The sequence below is a fragment of the Triticum urartu genome, chromosome 5 (assembly GCF_003073215.2).
Source record: "Triticum urartu cultivar G1812 chromosome 5, Tu2.1, whole genome shotgun sequence".
In the NCBI taxonomy this organism is placed as follows: domain Eukaryota; kingdom Viridiplantae; phylum Streptophyta; class Magnoliopsida; order Poales; family Poaceae; genus Triticum; species Triticum urartu.
Genome location: NC_053026.1, coordinates 252,425,326 through 252,436,482, shown reverse-complemented (window position 1 = coordinate 252,436,482; position 11,157 = coordinate 252,425,326). Strand labels below are relative to the sequence as shown.

At 41.6% G+C, this 11,157-nt stretch overlaps 1 long non-coding RNA gene across 1 annotated transcript; it reads right to left on the bottom strand.

Moving 5' to 3' along the window:
• Positions 1–782: 782 nt before the first annotated feature.
• On the bottom strand, positions 783–5,077 carry LOC125508520. Its single transcript, XR_007283576.1, has 4 exons — positions 4,584–5,077; positions 2,744–3,000; positions 2,004–2,655; positions 783–1,002 (listed from the first exon to the last, which is right to left on the bottom strand). It is a non-coding gene; the product is annotated as an uncharacterized LOC125508520 (long non-coding RNA).
• Positions 5,078–11,157: the final 6,080 nt, after the last annotated feature.

Sequence of the window (11,157 nt, the reverse complement as noted above, 5' to 3'; positions counted from 1 at the left end):
ACTTGGAGGCCCAACAACGGCTACAAGAAGAAGGTTGTGTAGTAGACAGCAACTAGCTAGTAAGTCGACACCACCTTGGATAGGCTATTTCCTCGTGGGTCCCAATTGTCAGAATCCAAATTTGTCACGGTCATGCAGCCTTTCCTATGAAAATTTACAGCCCATTTGGTGTGCTAGTTCAAAATAAGTTTATGGGTGCTGGTGCACTACAAGAAATATGTCAACTTGTGACCCTCGCTATTGGCCACTGAAAGGTCATAGTTTTTCATTTGCGACCTTTTTGTGACCAAAAACAGAAGGTCAAAAGCTGGCGGTCGTAAACTGAAATTAACAACCTTCTCACAGAAGGTCGTGGAACCCATGACCTTTTGTTTTGGTCACTGGCTGTCTGCACAGGCCACGTCGGATCCGACGTGGCAATCTGATGTGGCAAAATTGCGACCAATTCAAAAGGTCATTACTTAGATTCAGCCCAGTCCAATTTGGTGTTCTACATGGGCCGAGCCCAACAATTCGGCCTTTTTTACTTATTTTTTACAATTAATTTTGGTCAGCTACATGGGCTTTGCCCATTAATTCGGCCTTTTTGCTTTCTAAGATCTAGCCTTTTCACATTCTATATAATTTCTATTTTCGGATTTTCTTTCTTTGTTTTTTTGTTACATTCAATTTTTAGATTATTGTAGTCAACTGGGTGTACATTGCTTGTAGTCAACACACCGATATACTAATCATCAAGTTTTAATTTTTCACAGCTTGTAATCAACACACCGATTTAAATTACAGCCAAACTCAGTTTATTACAATATTCCACACAATCACAATATACACCATACATTATTCCACCAATCACAATATAGCACTCTACAGGTAAAACTCTCAACAATATAGCACTCTATATCAGGGGCCAGCCAAGCCTACTACCATGCATGAGGCCACAACCAGCCCAATAGCATCAGCACCGTTGGAGCCCTGACCAACATCCAAGCTTTATCAAGCTCCCTGCACATTGCATTTAGTGGCAAAGCATCAATAGATGAAGTTGCAAAATGAATATCTTGGGGGAAGCTACACTTGGCATATACACGGGCAGAGTTGGGTTTAAGTAATCAAGTCATGTTTAAAGGAGTTAATTGAAGGAGTACAATTAGCATGTAACCTGGAAAACATATAGCTAGTACCTATCTATCAACACATGTCATCACATAGAAGCCAAATACTATTAACTAATAATTAGTAGACAGCTACGTAATGGCTACCACAAGCAAAAATGATAACAGAAAGAAAAGGGGGACTAGGAGGCAGTAAGGAGAAGCAATCCACAATGAAGAAATTATGCAAATAACACATTGAAAATGGAAATAGAAGAAGATTGCCTATCTGTGTGTGTGTTGTACATAGCTTATTTCTTTAGCCAATATAGCTGCAGCATTAGCACAAATGCACAAGCAACATAAGCAGCAGTAACTACTAACTATTGGATTAACATGAGCAGCCAACCAGCCGCCATCGGCAGCAGCATAGAAGCAGCCAACAGCTAGCAGAAACAAAACTAGCACGGCAGCAGTGCATTAGAGCATCAACAGCGGAAGTGCAGCTAGAGGCCTAGAGTATCAACAGGAGCAATACATCTAGATTCTAGAGCATCAACAGCAGCAGTAAAGCTAGAGGCCTAGAGCATTAGGGCATCAACAGCAGCAGTATAGCTAAAGGCCTAGAGCATCAACAGCAGCAGTACAGCTAGATTCTAGAGCAGTAGAGCATCATCATCAGCAGTACAGCTAGAGGCCTAGCGCTTTTCTGCCCGCACATGACCAAGGCGAGGCGTTGTGCCATCGCCTCTTACTTCAGCGTCCATAATCGGCCTATTAAGCGCGCCTTCTTGAACTTTGGCAACACATGCTTGCATAAACTCATGGAAGGAAGATGACAACATTTCAGAGTAATCCAATTCAAAATCAGAAGGTGTGCTTTCTACTCAATATTAACAGGGATGAGTGTACCTCTATGCTTTGGCATTTCAGTCGGAGGGGGCAAAAAATAGGCCAGCAAAGTGAAGCCATCTCTTGTTGCTTCATGCAAAGCTACAGCCAGCCAGGAAGCAGCATCACCAAGTTTCATGTGATGGCGCCGTGGAACCAGCAAAATATATTGTCCTCCAGAGGCATTCTTATCACCATACAATTATCACAACTAGTAATTGCAGGAACAAGAAAGCTTAAACAAAGGTTAAAGCTCGGTAACAGCAGGTTAGTGACAACATCAGTTTGACAACGGCAGCAGGTCAATAACAACAGCATCAAGTCCTGGGAATGCTTTAATTTAGTCCATTTTTTATCAACAACTTATCCTAAGGACGACATGCTATCGAACTTTGGAAAATACAGTATGAATATGACAGCAATAGCAGCAAGTCCTACACTAAAATAAGCAATCACGATTTCTAACAATAGCAATCATCAGTAGCAAGTCCTAACTTAACAGCAGCAACGAGAAGAGAAGAGAGGAAAATAGAAGAAAAGAGATGAGAAGTTTCTGTTAATGAAAAAGAATTACTCATCTTTTCAAATGAATCAAATGAGTAGCTCTACATTAGAGCTCCACCACATCCTCTCGGGTGTAGGATCTCGTAGACAGCATAGGCACCACCAGTACCTTCAGATTTGGCAAACAAAATGGGAAATCAAGCCACTACTTTGCACAAAGAATAGTAACCGAAAGCAGAGCAGTAAAGCCGCAACACCTCATCGATGATGCTCCCGTCTCCGTCCAGCGCGAACCCGTACTCCATGAAGTGGCTTCGGGGCCTCCAGGGTGCCGGCTACCTCCTGGCCGACCGGAACACACGACCGACGATGGTGACAGCGTTGGCACTGGACAGTGTCGCCGTTGTCCCATGAGCCAGTCATCGTTGGCCAGCTCCTGCACCTCCTCCTTTGGCAGTATCGCCGCGTTCGCCAGCTCCGGGCGCCGGCTCGGACCACAGGAAGAGGTCGGCAGCTGCAAGCATAACACATAAGCACAGCACATCAGAAGCCCAGATGAACAAGCAATCTATCTATCTAGAAAACAAACAAAGCATCTCAAGGTTTAAGCTAGTACTAGGATGCAACACTAGTTTCAGCTGCTTCCTCTACAAAGTTAGCAGAATCGCATAAGCGGATTAAATCAAGTTGAATGTTGAGCAGCACATATACTACATGAGGTACAAACTGAATACTAGACATTCTTCAAAGCAAGCTCTTGTAAATTTTTTTAAGGAAAACATGAGTAACCAGCATGCTGGTTGGTTGCTGGCCAAGTCACTAGCTCAAACTGTATGAACAAATCAGCGGATCACAGGAATCTTATCATCGTCCTCTCTCGAGATGCCAGTCCCCATGATGACACGCCTCAGCTGGACGGACGGGCAATGTACTGTGCTACACTGGGAGGTCAAATATTCCCAGCTCTAATTACAAAACTACTAACTACTAAGTACTAGTTCAGGTTCCGGTTCAGTTCCCAGCTCGAGCTGCCAGGTTTAGCCGGACTGGGAGTATCAATGTTAATCAACCAATCAACAACGCGTGCTAAAAGACAATACAAGACAGATGATTTTTAGCAACCATTAAATAAGTGAGACTAGCAAACTTTTTCAGAAACCATAAATTAATAAGCAAGGCTAGTGACTTGGTTGTTTCCTTGGCAGAAACCGTTAATATATAAGACTCTGCTTACATAATATGTGTACAGAAAACACTACAAGCCTAAATTATGCTACACCCCTGGCAGCAGCCATGAAGGCCAGCCCAATGCATGTGTTGCCACTGATTGGTTCAATCAGCACACTCTGGAAACCCATTCACATGGAAAGAAAAATATCAGCAAACCAAGATCCTAGCAATCTGAATTTAGTAAACGTAGCTTTACAAAAAAATTGCAGAAAGTGCTTGCTATAAAACAACTTATAAGCATGAATCAAATGGCTAGGTGCACAAGTATTATTTTTAAGATTGTAAATAAGGGGCAGCATATCATGATTCATGGAAGGCGTGGTAAGTATTTAAATAGAGAGGCTCTAGATTATAATATACTTAGTTCAGGTGTAAGGTGTTGGTGAAGGGTTGACGTTGATGCTTACGAGCAGCTGGACAAGTCAAACAACTAGGTGCAGGTGCAGGAGAAAACGAATAATACTGTGCAAATCAAGGCCACATAAATGAACAATAGATTCTGTATGGTGCAGGCTTCATGGCGCTAGCATCCATGTGAAACAAATGCCTAACAATAGCATATACCTCAAACCCCCGCGCATTTCAGTTCCCCGACTAGATTGATTCAGCCATTCCGCTAGCAAAATCACCCAAAAGAGGCGCGCGCGGCCGCACTGGCCACAACGGCCGCCGGAATGGATCCACCGCCCAATAGAGGAGACGAAGCGAGCAGGCACACCCGCCGCTCTGCTCGATCCAAGCATCCACAACCGCAAACGCAAGGCGACGCGGAACCACAATAGTGAGCAGTCACAAACGCGAGCCCTACGTGGCCCGAGAGTGCACGGTCGGCGGCAACGGGGTGAGGAAGAAGGAGAACAGACGCACCTGGGATGGATCTTCTACGGAAGTCGATGTGGATGATAAGGACGATGCTGCAGTTGAAGTCGCGGTGGATGACGGCGGGGGAGGTGTGCTCGTGGAGGAACTCCAGCGCGCGGGCGCAGTCCAGCGTGATGCCCAGCCGCGTCTTCCATGAGGGAGAGCTTGGCGACGCTGATGAAGGCGACGCCGATGAAGGCGACGCCGATGAAGGCGGCTACGCCGAGCATGGGCAGCTCCGCAGGGCTCCACTCGTAGTAGGCGCCGCCCTCACCGCCGTAGGCCTTGGCCGGCTGCCTCGGGGTCAGACCCACCACCATCGCCACGAGTGAAAAGAAGAAGCTACGATCCAGAGGTTAGTTGGAGGTTGGAAGGGGAGGTCGTCGACGGTGGCGGTGGGGTTTGGGTTGGGGGCGGCGGCGACGGCGGATCGAGATCTAGAGAGTTGGGTTTGGGGCGGCGGCTGCGGGTGCGTAGGAGATCTGAGGGAGGGAGATGGAAGGGCTGTGTTAGGGTTAAGTGGGTGAGGAAGTGAGGGGCGAAGGCTGCCGTTGGATCCGGGATGATCGGACGGTGGTTCAAGCACGATCCGCGTGACATGCCCATGAACCAATCAGAACGCACCAAACAATTTGAAGACCTTGTGACCATCTAAATTGGTCGTAATTGATTAAAAATGAATTTTTTATAAGAATTTCCTATTTTTCGAGTGTCAAAGATTATTTTTTTAAGGATCTACCAAATATTTGTTGCAAATGGCACCACATAATTTTTAGAAATCATTAGACCATATTTTATGTCCAATTGGCAAACAATTGGCTGTCAAAATCTTTTCATCCACCTTTCGTCAAAAGACAAATTTCCTCTCATTTAGCTCAAAGCGGGTCAAATTTAAACTACAGGTACTTGATAGACTGCTATTTATTTTTTCCAAAAATCATTTTTAGGTAAAAAAGTATCTATTTAATCATAGAAACACCAAAAAAATCCCAAGATTCAACCACTAGCTAGGAACGGTCATTCCCACCATTTTGACCGCGTTTTGAAACGGGCATAAAAAATTCAAAAAAATCAAAAAATTGGGAAATCTTCGCATTGTGTCATTATATGTGGCCAAGTTCCCAGAAAAATAATAAACTTGTACTACGGCAATTATTTTTAAAAATTGTTCTCAGAAACGAGCTATCATGTGTGGAGATCAATGGCTTTCAAGCCAAATGATCAATCTTATGGCCACATTCATGGCATAGTTTGTTTAAATGATCTCATATTATGCACAACGGGGCATATTGGAATGGCAAACAATATTGCCTAAGGAAGTTTTTATTTTCTTTGGACGAAAAAACCATTTTCCATTTTTCGAGTGCCCAAAAGGAGATTTTTTTGTGAAGAACCTACCAAATATTTGTTGCAAAATTAGTCCAAATCAATTTTCTAAAATAGTAGACATATTTAATGCACAATTGACAAAATGGTTGGGTGTAAAAAGTTTTGATCCACCTCTCGTGAAAAAGACAAATTTCTGCCGATTCAGCTTGAAGCGGGTCAAATTTGAACTGTAGCTGCCTTGCAGTTTGCTCTTTATTTTTTCCAAAAAATCATTTCTAGGTACATAAATATATATTTAATCAGAGAAACACCAAAAAAATTCCAAGATTCAACAACTAGTTAGGAACCGTCATTCCCGTCATTTTGACCGCATTTTCAAACGGGCACAAAAAAATTCAAAAAAATTAAAAAAATTGGGAAACCTTCGCATTGTGTCATTATATGTGGCCAAGTTCCCAGTAAAAATAATAAACTTGTAATATGACAATTATTTTAAAAAAGTGTTCTCAGAAACGAGCTATCACGTGTGGAGATCAATGGCTTTGAAGCCAAATGATCAATCTTATGGCCACATTGATGTCATAGTTTGTTCAAATAATCTCATATTGTGCACAAGGGTGCATATTGGAATGGCAAACAATCTTGCCTAAGGAAGTTTTCATTTTCTTTGGACGAAAAACCATTTTCCATTTTTCGAGTGCCCAAAAGGAGGTTTTTTGTGAAGAACCTACCAAAAAATTGTTGCAAAATCGGACAAAACATTTTTCTAAAATACTAAGCCATATTTAATGCACAATTGACCAAATGGTTGGGTGTAAAAAGTTTTGATCCACTTCTCGTGAAAAAGACAAATTTTCGCCGATTCAGTTGGAAGCGGGTCAAATTTGAACTGTAGATGCCTTGTAGTTTGCTCTTTATTTTTTCAAAAAATCATTTCTAGGTACAAAAGATATATTTAATAAGAGAAACAGCAAAAAAATTCCAAGATTCAACCACTAGCTAGGAACGGTCATTCCCGCCGTTTTGACCGCATTTTGAAACAGGCATAAAAAGATTCAAAACAAAATCAAAAAATTGTTAAACCTTCGCATTGTGTCATTATATGTGACCAAGTTAACAGGAAAAATAATAAACTTGTAATACGACAATTCTTTTAAAAAAGTGTTCTCAGAAATGAGCTATCATGTGTGAAGATTCATTGCTTTCAACCCAAATGATCAATCTTATGGCCACATTCATGGCATAGTTTGCTAAAATGATCTCATATTGTGCACAAGGGTGCATATTGGAATGTCAAACAATGTTGCCTAAGGAAGTTTTCATTTTCTTTGGACGAAAAAACCATTTTCCATTTTTTGAGTGCCCAAAAGGTGGTTTTTTTGTGAAGGACCTCCCAAATAATTGTTGCAAAATTGGACCAAATCAATTTTCTAAAATACTAGGAAATATTTGATGCACAAATGACGAAATGTATGGGTGTAAAAAGTTTTGATCCACCTCTTGTGAAAAAGACAAATTTCCGCCGATTCAGTTCGGAGCGGGTCAAATTTGAACTGCAGCTGCCTCATTGTTTGCACAAGAACAGGTCATGCATGCAAGTCATAAATCACATTGTTTTTTCTATTCTATGCATGCAAGCACCACATCATGATACGTCTCCAAAGTATCTATAATTTTTGCTTGTTCCATGCTATTATATTATCAACCTTGGATGTTTTATATGCATTTATATGATATTTTATATGATTTTGGGAACTAACCTATTAACCTAGAGCCAAGTGCCAGTTTTTATTTTTTCCTTGTTTTTGAGTTTTACAGAAAAGGAATATCAAACGGAGTCCAAATGGAATGAAACCTTCGGGAGAGTTATTTTTGGAACGGAAGCAATCCAGGAGACTTGGAGTAGACGTCAGGGAAGCTTCGAGGAAGCCACGAGGTAGGGAGGCGCGCCCTACCCCTCCCCCCCCCCGGGTGCGCCCCCACCCTTATGGGCCCCTCGGGGCTCCCCTGACCGACTTCTTTCGCCTATATATGTCCATATACCCTAAAAACACCAAGGAACAGAATAGATCGGGAGGTCCGCCACCGCAAGCCTCTGTAGCCACCGAAAACCAATCTAGACCCGTTCTGGCACCCTGCCGGAGGGGGGATCCCGCACCGGTGGCCATCTTCATCATCCCGGTGCTCTCCATGACGAGGAGGGGGTAGTTCACCCTCGGGGCTGAGGGTATGTACCAGTAGCTATGTGTTTGATCTCTCTCTCTCTCATGTTCTTGAGTTGGCACGATCTTGATGTATCGCGAGCTTTGCTATTATAGTTGGATCTTATGATGTTTCTCCCCCTCTACTCTCTTGTAATGGATTGAGTTTTCCCTTTGAAGTTATCTTATTGGATTGAGTCTTTAAGGATTTGAGAACACTTGATGTATGTCTTGCACGTGCTTATCTGTGGTGACAATGGGATATCATGTGATCACTTGATGTATGTTTTGGTGATCAACTTGCGAGTTTCGTGACCTCATGAACTTATGCATAGGGGTTGGCACACGTTTTTGTCTTCATTCTCCCGTAGAAACTTTGGGGCACTCTTTGAAGTACTTTGTGTTGGTTGAATAGATGATTCTGAGATTGTTTGATGCATATCGTATAATCATACCCACGAATACTTGAGGTGACATTGGAGTATCTATGTGACATTAGGGTTTTGGTTGATATGTGTCTTAAGGTGTTATTCTAGTACGAACTCTTGAATAGATCGATCCGAAAGAATAACTTTGAGGTGGTTTCGTACCCTACAATAATCTCTTCGTTTGTTCTCTGCTATTAGTTACTTTGGAGTGACTCTTTGTTGCATGTTGAGGGATAGTTATATGATCCAATTATGTTATTATTGTTGAGAGAACTTGCACTAGTGAAAGTATGAACCCTAGGCCTTGTTTAAACACATTGCAATACCGTTTGTGCTCACTTTTATCATTAGTTACCTTGCTGTTTTTATATTTTCAGATTACAAAAACCATTATTTACTATCCATGTTGCACTTGTATCACCATCTCTTCACCGAACTAGTGCACCTATACAATTTACCATTGTATTGGGTGTGTTGGGTACACAAGAGATTCTTTGTTATTTGGTTGCAGGGTTGCTTGAGAGAGACCATCTTCATCCTACGCCTCCCACGGATTGATAAACCTTAGGTCATCCACTTGAGGGAAATTTGCTACTGTCCTACAAACCTATGCACTTGGATGCCCAACAAGGTCTACAAGAAGAAGGTTGTGTAGTAGACATCACATCATCAATTCGTGCATGTTACTCATAAGTTATTTCTTGCATTAAATTTTGCATTGACAATGTATGTGCTGGTCACGTGCACACATATGTAGTTCACATTCACATTTTTGTTAGAAATGTCATTCTTTTAACTGCAATTCATCTTTTATCTGTGTACTCCCTCCGTCTAGGTGTGTAAGTCATCTTCCGTAAACCAAATAATCCTAAAACTCTTTGGACGGTACATTAACTCCCTCCTCGTTTCTTATTTCATGACATATCAATCAATAAGAGATGTGGGCCGTGCATGCTTTCCCAAAACACAAGCACTTCCCCTTTGTTCTAGAATCTTCCGTATCATAATTGCCCAAACTTTTTTTCTAAATGAATTTCCATTATTTGTTTTTGACTTTATGCTTTACAATGCACAATCCCATGAATCTTAACCTTTTTATAAAACTAATTGATTTTGAATGAGATTAACTATAAGAACTAAATGAACATCTACATCATGCCCTGATTCTGAGTTTGTGTCATATCCGTGGTTCCAATAACCTTTTGATTCACCATTCCCTTGGCTTGATGTCATCGCCGATCGATTACATCTTCATGAAATCTCTCGACAAATGTGCCGTGATCATCATCAACATTCTAAGCTCTTCTAGGATATCTATTGAATTCATGCTGAGAAGTACCATCCTTGCCCCTCAATGATTTGTGTTATCATCAAAAACATTCTTGCCTTTCCCCCAACACCAAACTTGAGCAGATAATCTTTGGAAATACACCCTTTTTGACATGTCAATGGATTGCTGCTGAGCCCATCGGCCACATCCTTATCTTTTTCCCGATAAAATTACATGAGATGTTCTCAAAATTCTCGATGGGTCCTTTGTGTTCCCAACGTCCGACCTTTACCTGATAGCCATGTTAATGCTACCCCGAAGCATGACTGTGGTACTCTGAACATCATTAAGAACATTGCGGCGCAATGCTAAATGTTTCTTAATCACTTGTCCAAACACTGCTGTATGGGTAACATCATGAACATTCCTCTCCCCATTACCTAAATGGTAATCTACTTACTCTCCTGTCATGGATATCATCCTTTGCTTGTCCTTGGGAAGGATATTCTCCTGATATTTGTGTTTAAACACATTTTCCTTTCCATTGTTCTGGTTAAATTAATAATCACCTTTTCCTTTCCATTGTTTTTGTAGCGACCAGACCTCAAACGGTCCAATCTCTGTGCTCAGGTGTCATCCCTCGATCAGTAATGCTGACACCACACAGTACTTGAAGGATTTATAACAGAGTAGCAATCACACACTTATTACATCGAGTGTCTCAAAAGAGAGCTTATTACAATAAATATGGCTTAAGGCCATCTAATAACGATAACAGCAGAAGACTTGGAAGATAAGTGAGTCCATCAACTCCAACGGCATCACTGAGTATAGAACCATGACCTAAAGGCACCTCAATCATCGTCTGAAAATTCTGCAACATTAACGTTGCAGCCCGAAACGGGCCAGCAAATGGAATATGCTAGCAATGTAACACATAGAGAGTAATGAAAGAATAAAGCTATACTATATGCATATTAGGCTGGTGGAAAGCTCTATGGTTACAGTTTTGCGTAAAGCCAATTTTTCCCTACTGCAAAGGAATAAATTTTATTTAACTATCATGGTGGTTGTTAAACATTAAGAATGATTGACATCATTCTCAATCCCAATTAAGCATCATCATTAAACAAAACCCAACAAATTAACTTTAGAGTAACATGATGAGATTCACATGATAATCCAAGTACTAGATACTCAAGATGTGCATAACCGGGGACACGGCTAACCATGATTAGTTTATACACTCTGCAGAGGTTTGCGCACTTTTCCCCACAAGACTCGATCGCCTCCGTTTGATTTCTCGCACTACATGGTGTTTGAGAAACGGATGACCGAGGCATAGTCTTTCA